The sequence below is a fragment of the Schistocerca cancellata genome, chromosome 8 (genome assembly GCF_023864275.1).
Source record: "Schistocerca cancellata isolate TAMUIC-IGC-003103 chromosome 8, iqSchCanc2.1, whole genome shotgun sequence".
In the NCBI taxonomy this organism is placed as follows: Eukaryota; Metazoa; Arthropoda; class Insecta; order Orthoptera; family Acrididae; genus Schistocerca; species Schistocerca cancellata.
Genome location: NC_064633.1, coordinates 582,512,234 through 582,523,647, shown reverse-complemented (window position 1 = coordinate 582,523,647; position 11,414 = coordinate 582,512,234).

Genomic DNA, 11,414 nt, shown 5'->3' with positions numbered 1-11,414 from the left:
TTATAGCATTCTTACTTAAGAGAACATCAAAGCGGCTTACTAGCGTGACCATTGCTCGTGAGAACTTCTGTTGGGGACTTCTCGGAAGAATACAACGTAAAACAATTATATGTATGTTGTTGCTTAGTGACGTTACAAACCAGTGTAGGCACAATATGGTTGGTTGGTTGGTTGGTTTGGGGAAGGAGACCAGACAGCGTGGTCATCGGTCTCATCGGATTAGGGAAGGAAGTCGGCCGTGCCCTTTCAGAGGAACCATCCCGGCATTTGCCTGGAGTGATTTAGGGAAATCACGGAAAACCTAAATCAGGATGGCCGGACGCGGGATTGAACCGTCGTCCTTCCGAATGCGAGTCCAGTGTCTAACCACTGCGCCACCTCGCTCGGTAGGCACAATATGTTTTCAGCTATACCGAGTAGGTAAGACCGCAACTTACAAATTTAGCTGCCATAAAAGGATCGAATGTGTACAAAATAATCAGGGTTACAGTGAAATCTCAAACGTGAGAAGTCACTTCCTGAATATCCTGCCACTTTGCCAGTGTGAGAGAGCAGGTCTAGACAACGCACATTGAGGAAAGTGAAAAAGAGTGGAGAAGGCAGCGGAGTGAGAGCAGGCTATAAACTGAACTGAAGTTTAGAAGAAAGAGGAGAGGAACGCGTTGGAGAGCGTACCAGCCACTTGGCCGTGTGCTCAGGCTGCACACCAATCGAATTTGTGCAGCTCGATGATGATCTGGAAGGTGCTGAGCGTAGTTCAACGTCTCAGAGACAGTTTAGTCTGCCGTGGTCTCTTTCAGAAGGTCAAGTCGAACTCTGGCAGTAGAAGGTACCTCTTTCCACAACCGTCCATAAAACGCGTGGTAGAAAAACTGGTTCCTGAGAAACCTGTACCTTTGTCAAGTATACCAAAGTTGCGACTGCGTTTAAACTTCTTCCCAGTAAAACGTTCCCTGACCGCAGAATCCTTGCACAGGCGGGAAGAATGATCACAAAGAAAATTTGTTGTAACATTCTTCCACCATTTCAGCCTCGTTATTAATTTCCATACTTCGAAGGATAGTTAAAAAACTGACTACCCTGGTAACTGGATGAGCATTCAAAGAATTTGATGGTATCTCTCTGGCTGCGTTAGGAATACACAGGAAAGAAATATGAAAGATGGAATATAAGGGTCCACATGATGTTGATTGTCTAATGTGGACTGCTACTAGCAGATAAATGGTACTATAGCAAATGTATACATTGCGCTGTTCATGTGGAAGTGAGGAACTGCTACAAAAAATGGCAAGGCCCTTTGGCTAGCGAAGACTGTAACGCCGGAAATGCATATCCTCCTGTTTCCATGTATTGCACTGCAAGTTTTTTTCCTTATTTTGTTACCTGAAGATATAACATATCTGTGTCTCTTTATTGTAATTGTTTTACTGTTTGTATATATATATATATTTCTGCATTTATGGCGATGTATAATTGGTTTCTTTTGTAAATATTATTTGTATTTTTACGCTGGGTCTGGTCTAGGGAAAACTATGCTATCGAACGACTACATCGATAGGTCGTGTGGAGAACCAAAGTATTTAGGATCTTTGGTAGTTGGAAGTCGGCCGCGTGGAGCGCGGCAGAGGAGGGTCTGCCGGGAGTAGCGAGTGGAGCAGGTGTGCTGTGTGACGCTCCCGCGAGTTGCCGCGCTTTCAGGGTTTGGCAGCATGTAATTGCGCTCGACTTGCTATGATAGTTTCTGACACGGTGTCGCGGACGGGAAGCTTTAGCTGGCGCACATCAAGAGCCCGTTTCGCCTGGTGACCGTGTCGAGAAGAAGGCGCGCCAACATCCAGCTTCTGCAGAGTGACTGTCGCCACCTCCTCGATCGACGGCTTCAAACCTTCAATCAACCAACAAGGAAGACTGGAAGCACGTAAAGTTTTAGAACCGTATGGCAGACCTCAGCTTTTAAAACTGTTCAAATCACAAAATTACAGCAACGTAGCATGAACCTTTGTTGCTCATTGTCCCAATTGCATTACCAAGCAGGGTCCCTTCCTTTTCCGGAATGAACCCGAGTGTCGTTGAAATTCAAACGCCAGAATTAAAGCAATATTATTCTATTTCACTGCTTTAATTTCAAAGTTCAGTTAAAGTATTCATAGCTGGCTACAATATTTAGATTACACAAGCACAAATTATGAGTGCGAGTTTTGTTACCATATTTTAGCTTACCTGTGACTACAGCTCAGCTTGGTACATACTAAATTTTACTATTGTTAATTGTTCAGAATCATTTAATTCAAGTTCAAAGTTAAATTTCTTATTTCTAAATTGCGTAGATTCAAGTAGATTTTGAAATGATTGTTGAGGTAGCCTAAGACTAACCTTATTTTACTGAATTTCGTAGTGCTTCAGAAACAAATCTCACTATTAATTTCAGTCACTAAATTAACTTTCAATTTTCCAGTTTTATTAATTCTTTTGCTAAATTAAGTCAGAGTGTAGCGAAATTTATTACTTCTGTTAAACTTTCAGTTTTCACACTACGCGTGTCAACCTTCAGCTGCTACGCTTCTAGTACTAATTATATGTGTAATAACCTTTGTTTTTCAGTTACTATAATAATTGTCCATAGGACTGGCGACCGTAATTTCCCCCAAATCTCAAATATCTATTTACCGCTAGTTAATTGTTAACGTAACGGCAGCACATTTACTTTCTTTATTAACTTTACCCCTTTTCAAAATTAATTTCCACCAGTTTCATTAGCATTTTTCCTTTCATTTAGATGTAACCCTTTCCTCCCTCTTTACCGACAAATTAACTTCGGTGACGATTGCTTTTTCCCAAATTTCCATTAGGTACACGCGGTTTAATATTTCACTGTCATTAAGGTCGATAAGTGAGGGGGAGGCTACAAGAGGAAGGAAGTAAAAATTCCTCAGACACGCGCTGAGCCTACGCGAAGTATGGGCTGTTGAGGACAACCTTGCAGTCTGTTCTCAGAAAGCCAGAGACAGCTGCTTGCGTTCCCAGGCTCCATATCGCTTTTCTATAAATATGTTCCTGGTTCTATGGAACACAGCGTACAGCTGACAGCGTTTTTTTTTTTTTTTTTTTTTTTCACGAGAGTGGCAACGAGTAACGAGTGGGGTGTCGAACACTGGATCATCTGCTCTGAGAGCCAGATAATGAACAGGTGTAAAGTTGCGGTACTGCGTGACTGAAAAGGAATGGCTGGTGGCAGTTTGAAGTTTTTAGCACTCCTGGCAGTGCGTTTTGGGGGACGCTTTCACTATTATTGCCGATCACAGACACTGATCTTCTTAAACAGCTGCCGATATCTTAATGTATAGCTGCTCCAATGGGCTCTAGGCAAGCAAGAGTTTAAATATCCAGTAACACGGGTAGTACCCCCATTGTCTTATCTGATGATCAGGTTGCTTGTCAGTGATCTGGAACAGTCAAAGAGCAGGGACGTGGACATTTGTGTGACGAAAATTTTTCTTGTGGTTTGAGGATAAAAAGAAATCTCCACCATATCGCAAGATATTAGTCAACTACAATTCTTTAAAGATTGTTTGCAAAAGAATTATCTCCCATTAGTTTTATCTTGTAACTGAAGTATTTTTCCATTTATAACTTTTCGTTAGATATGCTTTTTTTATTTTTAAAGCCGTTTATTGTCTTCTTGGACTGGCGTGGTAATTAATTTATATTAGTACACAAAGTTAACTACCTAGGTAGGTAGGTATCTAACTAAACTGCCTTTAAATTTGAATATCTGGACGAATGTTGATGATATGGCGTTCAAATGTAATTTAACTTTACAGAAATGTCTTTGCGGAAATTTTGCGCTACGAGTATTTTCACGCTTTTACTTGTGTTTTTGCAAAGGAGTTGGTGAATTTTAAAATTTAGGAGCTATTTTCACGCAGAATTTGATGCTCTATAACTTTAAAGCATGACATTTCTCACTTAGAGTAGCCGTTTTTGAGTTGCAGGCATTGGAACATGTGTATAACTCACTTTTCTGCCAGACTGATAAAAATTTCCGATCTTTGACGATCGATTGCGATTAAATGGCTGAACCGATTCTAACATTTAAGAAGCTCAGTCTGCGAGAAATTTTATGATCTTTCAGTATTTTGTTCTGGACATTTTCTGAATGTATCGCTTTCGAATTATAAGCGAAAAGCTGAAAAAGTCCAAAAATATCGTGGTTTTTTGGCCTTCAGAAGTATTGCACAAACCAGAAATCGTCGCAGATTCTTTTAACTTTTATTTGGGATGCCTAACGTCGATTAAAATTATTTCCAACTAGTGCATATTTATTGAACAGCAAAAGTCTAATTTGCGACAGCGACTGTTTCCGGGCCTCCGGATAAAGGGGACTGTTCTCTCGCCTGAGCCAAAGTGGGCGATCTTGGCTCCTACCGGTTGAAAGGTGTGGCGTGCCCCGACCGGGAGGTTTTCAAAGACGAGTGTTTTCCCACAGAATGGCTGCCATTTCCCGGTACCCTCTGGGAGTAAACTACTGAAAGTGTCGGCAGCAGCATTTTAGAGTCTGTCTGTGCACGACCATGCACGGTACCAATACGTTCGAATAATACAATACCTGAGGCGCATCGTATTTGTCTGTCGATACCAGGCAGCGATTTTCCGTTAAAATGACCTCCTACTAAACGGGAATTAAATAACGTTTACGAATACAGGCTGTGACGCAGGAACAACATATGGAAGTCTGGGCCTGGCCGCGAGTCGTGCACGGATAGCCAAAGTGGTAAATCCCAGTCTGAATCCCATTCATTGTCGTCGTTCCCTCACACATTTGACGCTTGTTCGTATACTCTGTAAGTAGGCTGTTTATGTTTTCTTATTGGCAACGTTACGTAGCGTTCTGTATGAAAATCACTGGCTGTGCTGTGTGCAGTCTGTGGCTAGTTTGCATTGTTGTCTGCCATTGTAGTGGTGGGCAGCGGCAGCTGGATGTGAACAGCGCGTAGCGTTGCGCAGTTGGAGGTGAGCCGCCAGCAGTGGTGGATGTGGGGAGAGAGATGGCGGAGTTTTGAAATTTGCTATACTGGATATTATGAACTGCTATATATATTATGACTATTAAGGTAAATACATTGTTTCTTCTCTATTAAAATCTTTCATTTGCTAACTATCCCTATCAGTAGTTAGTGACTTCCATAGTTTGAATCTTTTATTTAGCTGGCAGTAGTGGCGCTCCCTGTATTGCGGTAGTTCGAGTAACGAAGATTTTTGGTGAGGTAAGTGATTTGTGAAAGGTACAGGTTAATGTTAGTCAGGGCCATTCCTTTGTAGGAATTTCTGAAAGTCAGATTGCGTTGCGCTAAAAAAAAAAAAAAATTGTGTGTCAGTTTAAGCATAGTCTTGTATAATTTTTCTAAGGGGACGTTTCATATGTCGACCCTTAGCCAGGATACCTCACTGGAATCTTCTGATTTTTTCTTGTAGTTCGTGTATTTAGTGTAGCTTTTGTTTATTGCTAGCGCGTAATTATAGAGAGAATTTCCTTGGTAGTTGTGGTTTTTCATTGTTGCACAGTAAAACAGTTGTGGCATGCATGTAGATTTGCACCAAGTATTTCGCAGCTGCGCTTGCAATTAACGAGATATTATTTTCAGTGCTATGTTAATGTGTTCTCTTATTGTTGCTCTTCAAATTGTGTTTTTCTGTTTTATCGTGTGAAATATTGTGACAATAATGGCGTGTGAAAAACGTAATACTAGGCTCCAAAGTAAATTGAGAAAGGACAGTGAAGACGAAAGCAGTGTGTTAGCGCCGCAGAGTAATGAATTAACTAATATTCAAAGTAGTAATTTGGTAACTGTGCATAGGGAAATGGAGCGGGCGGCAAACAATGGCGTAGGCAGTGAAACAAGTAGTGAACAGGGAAGCATTATCGATCGATCGCTTGGCAACAGCTCGCCTCAGGAATCGGGAATGACAGAACACAATATTGCAAATACTGTAGACTCAGGTTTTGGGTTCTCACCGTTTTCTCAAATGAGTCAAGACACATTTTCCGCTTGTCAAAATGTGAATGTTGCCGGTGCAAATTCACTGCCGAAAAGCACTGAGGAACACGTTTCAGACACCAGTGCACTGTTATTACAGTTAATGCAACAAATGGGACAAAGGCTACAAAAGTTAGACACAACGCTTGAACAAAATCAGAAACAAATGGGAAAAAATCTTCAAAAGTTAGACACAATGGAACAAAATCTTCAAAAGTTAGACACAATGGAACAACACCAGAGACAAACACAGCAACAGTTACACACAATGGAACAAAATCAGAGACAAACACAGCAAAAGCTTCAAAAGTTGGACTCATTGGAACAAACTCTCGAACAAACACGTGAAGGACTAACTGCTGAGTTACATAACATTGAATCGAAATGTCAAAAAGTCTGTAATGACGTAAAAATTTGTGAGCATTTTCAACCTATTTTTTTGCGGCATGAAAATGCATTACAGAATCACGAAGCAGCCATAAAAGAACTGCAAACCATTGTTCATGAAAATCATGAGACCTTGTCGGCTAAAATTGACTCAGTTGCATATACCGATTCGGTTACACAACTTGCAAAAACTCAAGAAAACTTAAAGGACACAGTAGATTCGATTTCAACACAAATGGACACTCTGAAACTTGGTTCAGAAAAACACACTGAGGAAATGTGTTCACTATCGGAGAAAGTAGCCGAACTTTCGGATCAGTTCACTAACTTATCTACGAAGGTAGATGATAATCTGAACGACACAAAACCGGTAGTCTTTAATGACACAGAAGAGTGCGAACAAATTAGGAAACTGAAACAAAATTTGAATCAAATTAATACGCAACACCAAAGAGAAATCCGGGAAGTACAAGATCAGCTGACACAGGTAATACAAGAATTACGTATTTCAGAGGACACTCGCGCCCCAATACGGGAAGAGGGACATAGAAATACGGAAAAGCCACAAAATAATAACACAGCGCATTTCGGAAATTATGAAAGAAATTGGCAAGGTGCACCGAATTTTGAAATGGAACCGTCGAAACGACGTAACAATGACCGATATGCGACTCGCCGACATGATGATTTTGACTATAAGCTGTTCATTACTACACGTAAATTTAAAACATTTAAGAATTCTGTCAACGACATTCTCCACAAGCGTGGCTCCATCAATTCTCTCATTGTTTTCCTCCCAACTGGTCATTAGAACACAGATTAGAATTTATGTGTGGCTACTTAGAGAATGAACCAGCTGTAAGAATGCGATCGGCCATTCACGATTGCCACAGTGAAGGAGAATTTTACCATGCCTTCCTCTCAGCATATTGGTCTCAAGCCACACAAGACCGAGTAAAACATGGCATCATAATGATGAAACATTTCGAACAATTTTTCTAAGGGGACGTTTCAACTCAACAGCAAATACATTGCACATATGTTCCAAAAAGCTGCGCAAGAAAGTGTGATGTTTCAAGATGTCATATCTCGGGTTCTATTGATCACAGAAATAAGGGCTCAAGTGTTTTGCATAGCCCTTGACCTAGCAACCAACGGGCGTACTGCAGCTATCATACAGTAAAGGTCAAAATATAAACATTACACACTTTCTCATGCCAGGGAAACTGAGGAAAGCGGTTAGTTCTTTTGCATTAGGTGCGATCTAGGGTGGGTCTTTGGCATCTTACAAAAGCACCATTCGTTCTTGTGTAGTTTCTGAGAAAACCTAGGAAAACCATGATTTTTGGGTACGAAAAGCACCAGTTGTGGGATGGACACTTCTTTAATTTCTGTTTATGGCACAGATAGTCGAAATTGTTACTATGTGTTCTTAAGATGTTATCCTTGGGACCCCTTGAAACGTTTTCTTCACTATCTGTTACTGAGATCCAGCGCTTCAGATTTACTACACTTATGCACGTACTAGCCGGCCTGAGGCGTAAACATGGTAAGGGTTCTGGGGTCGTCAGAAGGGTTCTGATGTCACCAAATGACGATTTTAGTCGCGGTTTTTTCACCAATAAAACTTTATGACGCGCCGTCTCTGCATAACGGATATTTCACACATATACAGGCTGTCTTCACCTGGAAATTATTCAATGGTGCCACCTGGTGGCGTAAGCACTTTACAAAAAATTATTTTGTCACACGAAATTCTTTGTACTTACAAATGAAACATAGCAGTTTTTGGTATACTATAGGTGGAGCCTAAAAATGTTGCGCATTGATGTGTAAAATAGTGTAAAGTGAACTTGTGTTGGATGGCATTCCCGCACTCACTTTAAACTGGACGAAGCTTCTATTACGTGGTATGGTCACTTTACACCGTACGTTTGTAGTATCGCCTTAAAATTTTTTGTGTTTATTCCTCAGGCGGTGGTGTTAAAATCTATTTGAATGCAACTCAAGACTCAATTTGTATTTGAAAGAAACGAATGGCGAAAATTATGTCAAACTGAAAAGAGCGCAAATTCAAAATATTTCTGACAGCACTTTTATTCTCTTAAGAAAAGAATCATAAGCCAGGCGTTTTTGATGAACTGTGATCGGTGATTAAAATATCTAAAAAAAAAGTAAAACAATCAATTTTGTGCTAACCTTGTATTACTGGCATTAATTTGTTGTTTATACCTGACAAAGTGTATAAATGTGTCGGAGTACATAAATAAACTGTCAAAACGTTACAGGCCTGCAGAATTCGTTTCTGTACACACTATAAGCAGAACATCCCACTGTAAGAGGGAAAAGAAGGAACCAGCGGAAAAACGCTCCTGTTGGAGGATAAAGAAGGCAAATATGTTCCATCTTTAAAGACTGCGACAGAAAAGTCAGGAAACACCTGTCTGAATCCTCGTTTCGCCTTCCTCGCCAAAAATTTTGGCATGTGAACACATTCGCGGATTTTTGTGGTGAAAGAGAGTACCAGAGAGACAGTGAAGATGGAAGAGATAGAAGGCAGTGTCACTGGGACTGAAAGAGAAAGGTGACAGTCATGGTAGGGGAACGAAAGTGGCAGTGAAAGAGGAAGAGAGATGTATGAGGACAATAGTAGTGGGGACCAAAGGGAGGGGAGAGAAAGACAGTGGTAGTAAAATAGAAACAGAAAGGATGAAAATCTAAGCAGTGAGAGCAAAAGAGAGAGAAGGCAGTGGAAATGAACAAAATACAGATGAGTGGAGACCATACGTAGGCGTCTGTGTCTGTGTGTATGTGTGTGTGTGTGGGGGGGGGGGGGGGGGGTGAGTGGTTGTCTGGACCCTCCAAGATCGGTCAACTTCTAACACGTAGGTGTAGGGGGTGGGGGCATTTTGGACAGAAAATTTCAACACTTGGGTGTAGGGCAAAAATAAGGTGCCAGCCCCCCAGAATTTTTGAGCTGCCGAGGTGTGGTGGAGACAGTGAGAATGGGAAACAAAGACAAAAGGAGACAGTGTAAGTGAGAGAGAAGGCAGCAGCAGTGGGATACACCGTAAAGAGACAGTGAGACAGAGACATATACATACAACTATTCAATTACATAGTATTTAAAATAGAGTCAGAACATTATTAATTTCCCATTTCTTAATCTACTTTTCAAGATTCTTAACTCCACCGGTAATTACTATTGTTCACATATGGGCCAATAGCACCACGTGAGGTACAATCCATCAATGTCACTTTTGATGGTTGGCTTTCCTCTGTGTCCAAATTGTTTCATCCTTTCAGAATGAAGTCTCTTTCTTTCATCAGACCACGACATTCCAGTCTGTTTTCTAATTTTCTCCTAACCAACTTTCCAAGCAAATATCTTTTTCTGAATGTATTTCTGCCTGTAACATCTGCCTGAGCTATACTGGCTACTTTAAGATCCTTCTTAATCACAGTGATCCATTTAGTTTTTCAGTTTTGGCCTTTCTTCTGTTTTTGTAGAATTCTACTATTTGTTTTGTCATCCTAGTGGGTGCCATTCGTTTAATGCACCCATAAAATTTAAGTCTTCGTTTTCTCATGTCACCATGTATGTCTGTGTATTCTTCTATTTCCTTATTACTTCTCAGCCAATAAGTTTCTCCATGACTAATTTTGGGACCTAATATTTTCCTAATAATCTCTCTTTCTTTCGAATGTCTTCGATATTCCTCTTTCTATTTAAAATTAAAGTTTTTGCTCCACAAAGACATTCAGGTTTCATTACAGTGCTGTAATGTCTTTTTAAGTTAACTGAATTTAGAAAGTGATTTTTTATTATAAATATTTTGTATCAATCCACCTGTAATACGAGATATTCTTTCAGACAAAACGTATACTTTGTTGCTACTATCGCTTAAACCTGTGGCATAGCGTACTGTGTTCCTCAGTTGAAATATAATTTATCATCGTTTTACCCATTGGCTTTGCCTCGACGTTTCGCTACAACGGAATAATAAAAATATGTATATTTTCTACTTGCTTTTTTAACCGCGTTTCGTCCACGTATGTGTATGTGACGTAAATTGCAAAAATCTCCTCCTCCTCCTCCTTCCTCTCTGTTCACTTGCTCCTCCCTCTCTCACTGTCCACATGTTCCGTCCTCTCTTTCTGTCCATCCCCTTTCTTCTCTCTCTCTCTCCATCTATTCTTTCCCTCCTCTCTCTATCCATCTCCTTCTTTTCTCTTTGTCAATCTCCTCCACCGCCCTCTCTCTACCTTCTTCCCCTCTGACAACCTCCTCTGCCCCTTTCTATCTGTTCATCTTCTCCTCTCCCTCCCTCTCTCTCCTCCTCCTCCATCACTCTGTCCTATGCCTTCCGCGCGGTTCTGGCGCTGCAGTCTGGAACCGCGAGACCGCTACGGTCGCAGGTTCGAATCCTGCCTCGGGCATGGATGTGTGTGATATCCTTAGGTGAGTTAGGTTTAACTAGTTCTAAGTTCTAGGGGACTAATGACCTCAGCAGTTGAGTCCCATAGTGCTCAGAGCCATTTGCGCCATTTCCTATGCCTTCTCCTCCTCTCTCTCCATCTACTCCTCCTCTTTGTCCATCTCCTTCCCCCCATCTCTCCATCTACTCTTCCTCACTCTGTCCATCTCACTGTTTCCTCTGTCAATCTCCTCTCTCTGTCCACCTCCTCCTCCCCCTCTGACAATCACCTCTTCCCCCTTCTCTCTGTTTATCTCCTCCTCTCCCTCTCTCTACCTCCCCCCCCTCACTCTGTACAACGTCTTCTCACCCCTCTCTCTCCATCTACTCCTATTCCCTTTCTCAGTGTATCTCCTCCTCCCCCTCTCTCTGTCTGTCTCCCGTCTCCACTCTGTCCATCTCCTCCTATCCCTACTCTCTGTCCATCTCCTATGACCCCACATTTACACCCCCAACCCCAATCCCATCCCAATGGGAGGTGGTTTTTACTCTCACAATACTTCTTTCCAGACAA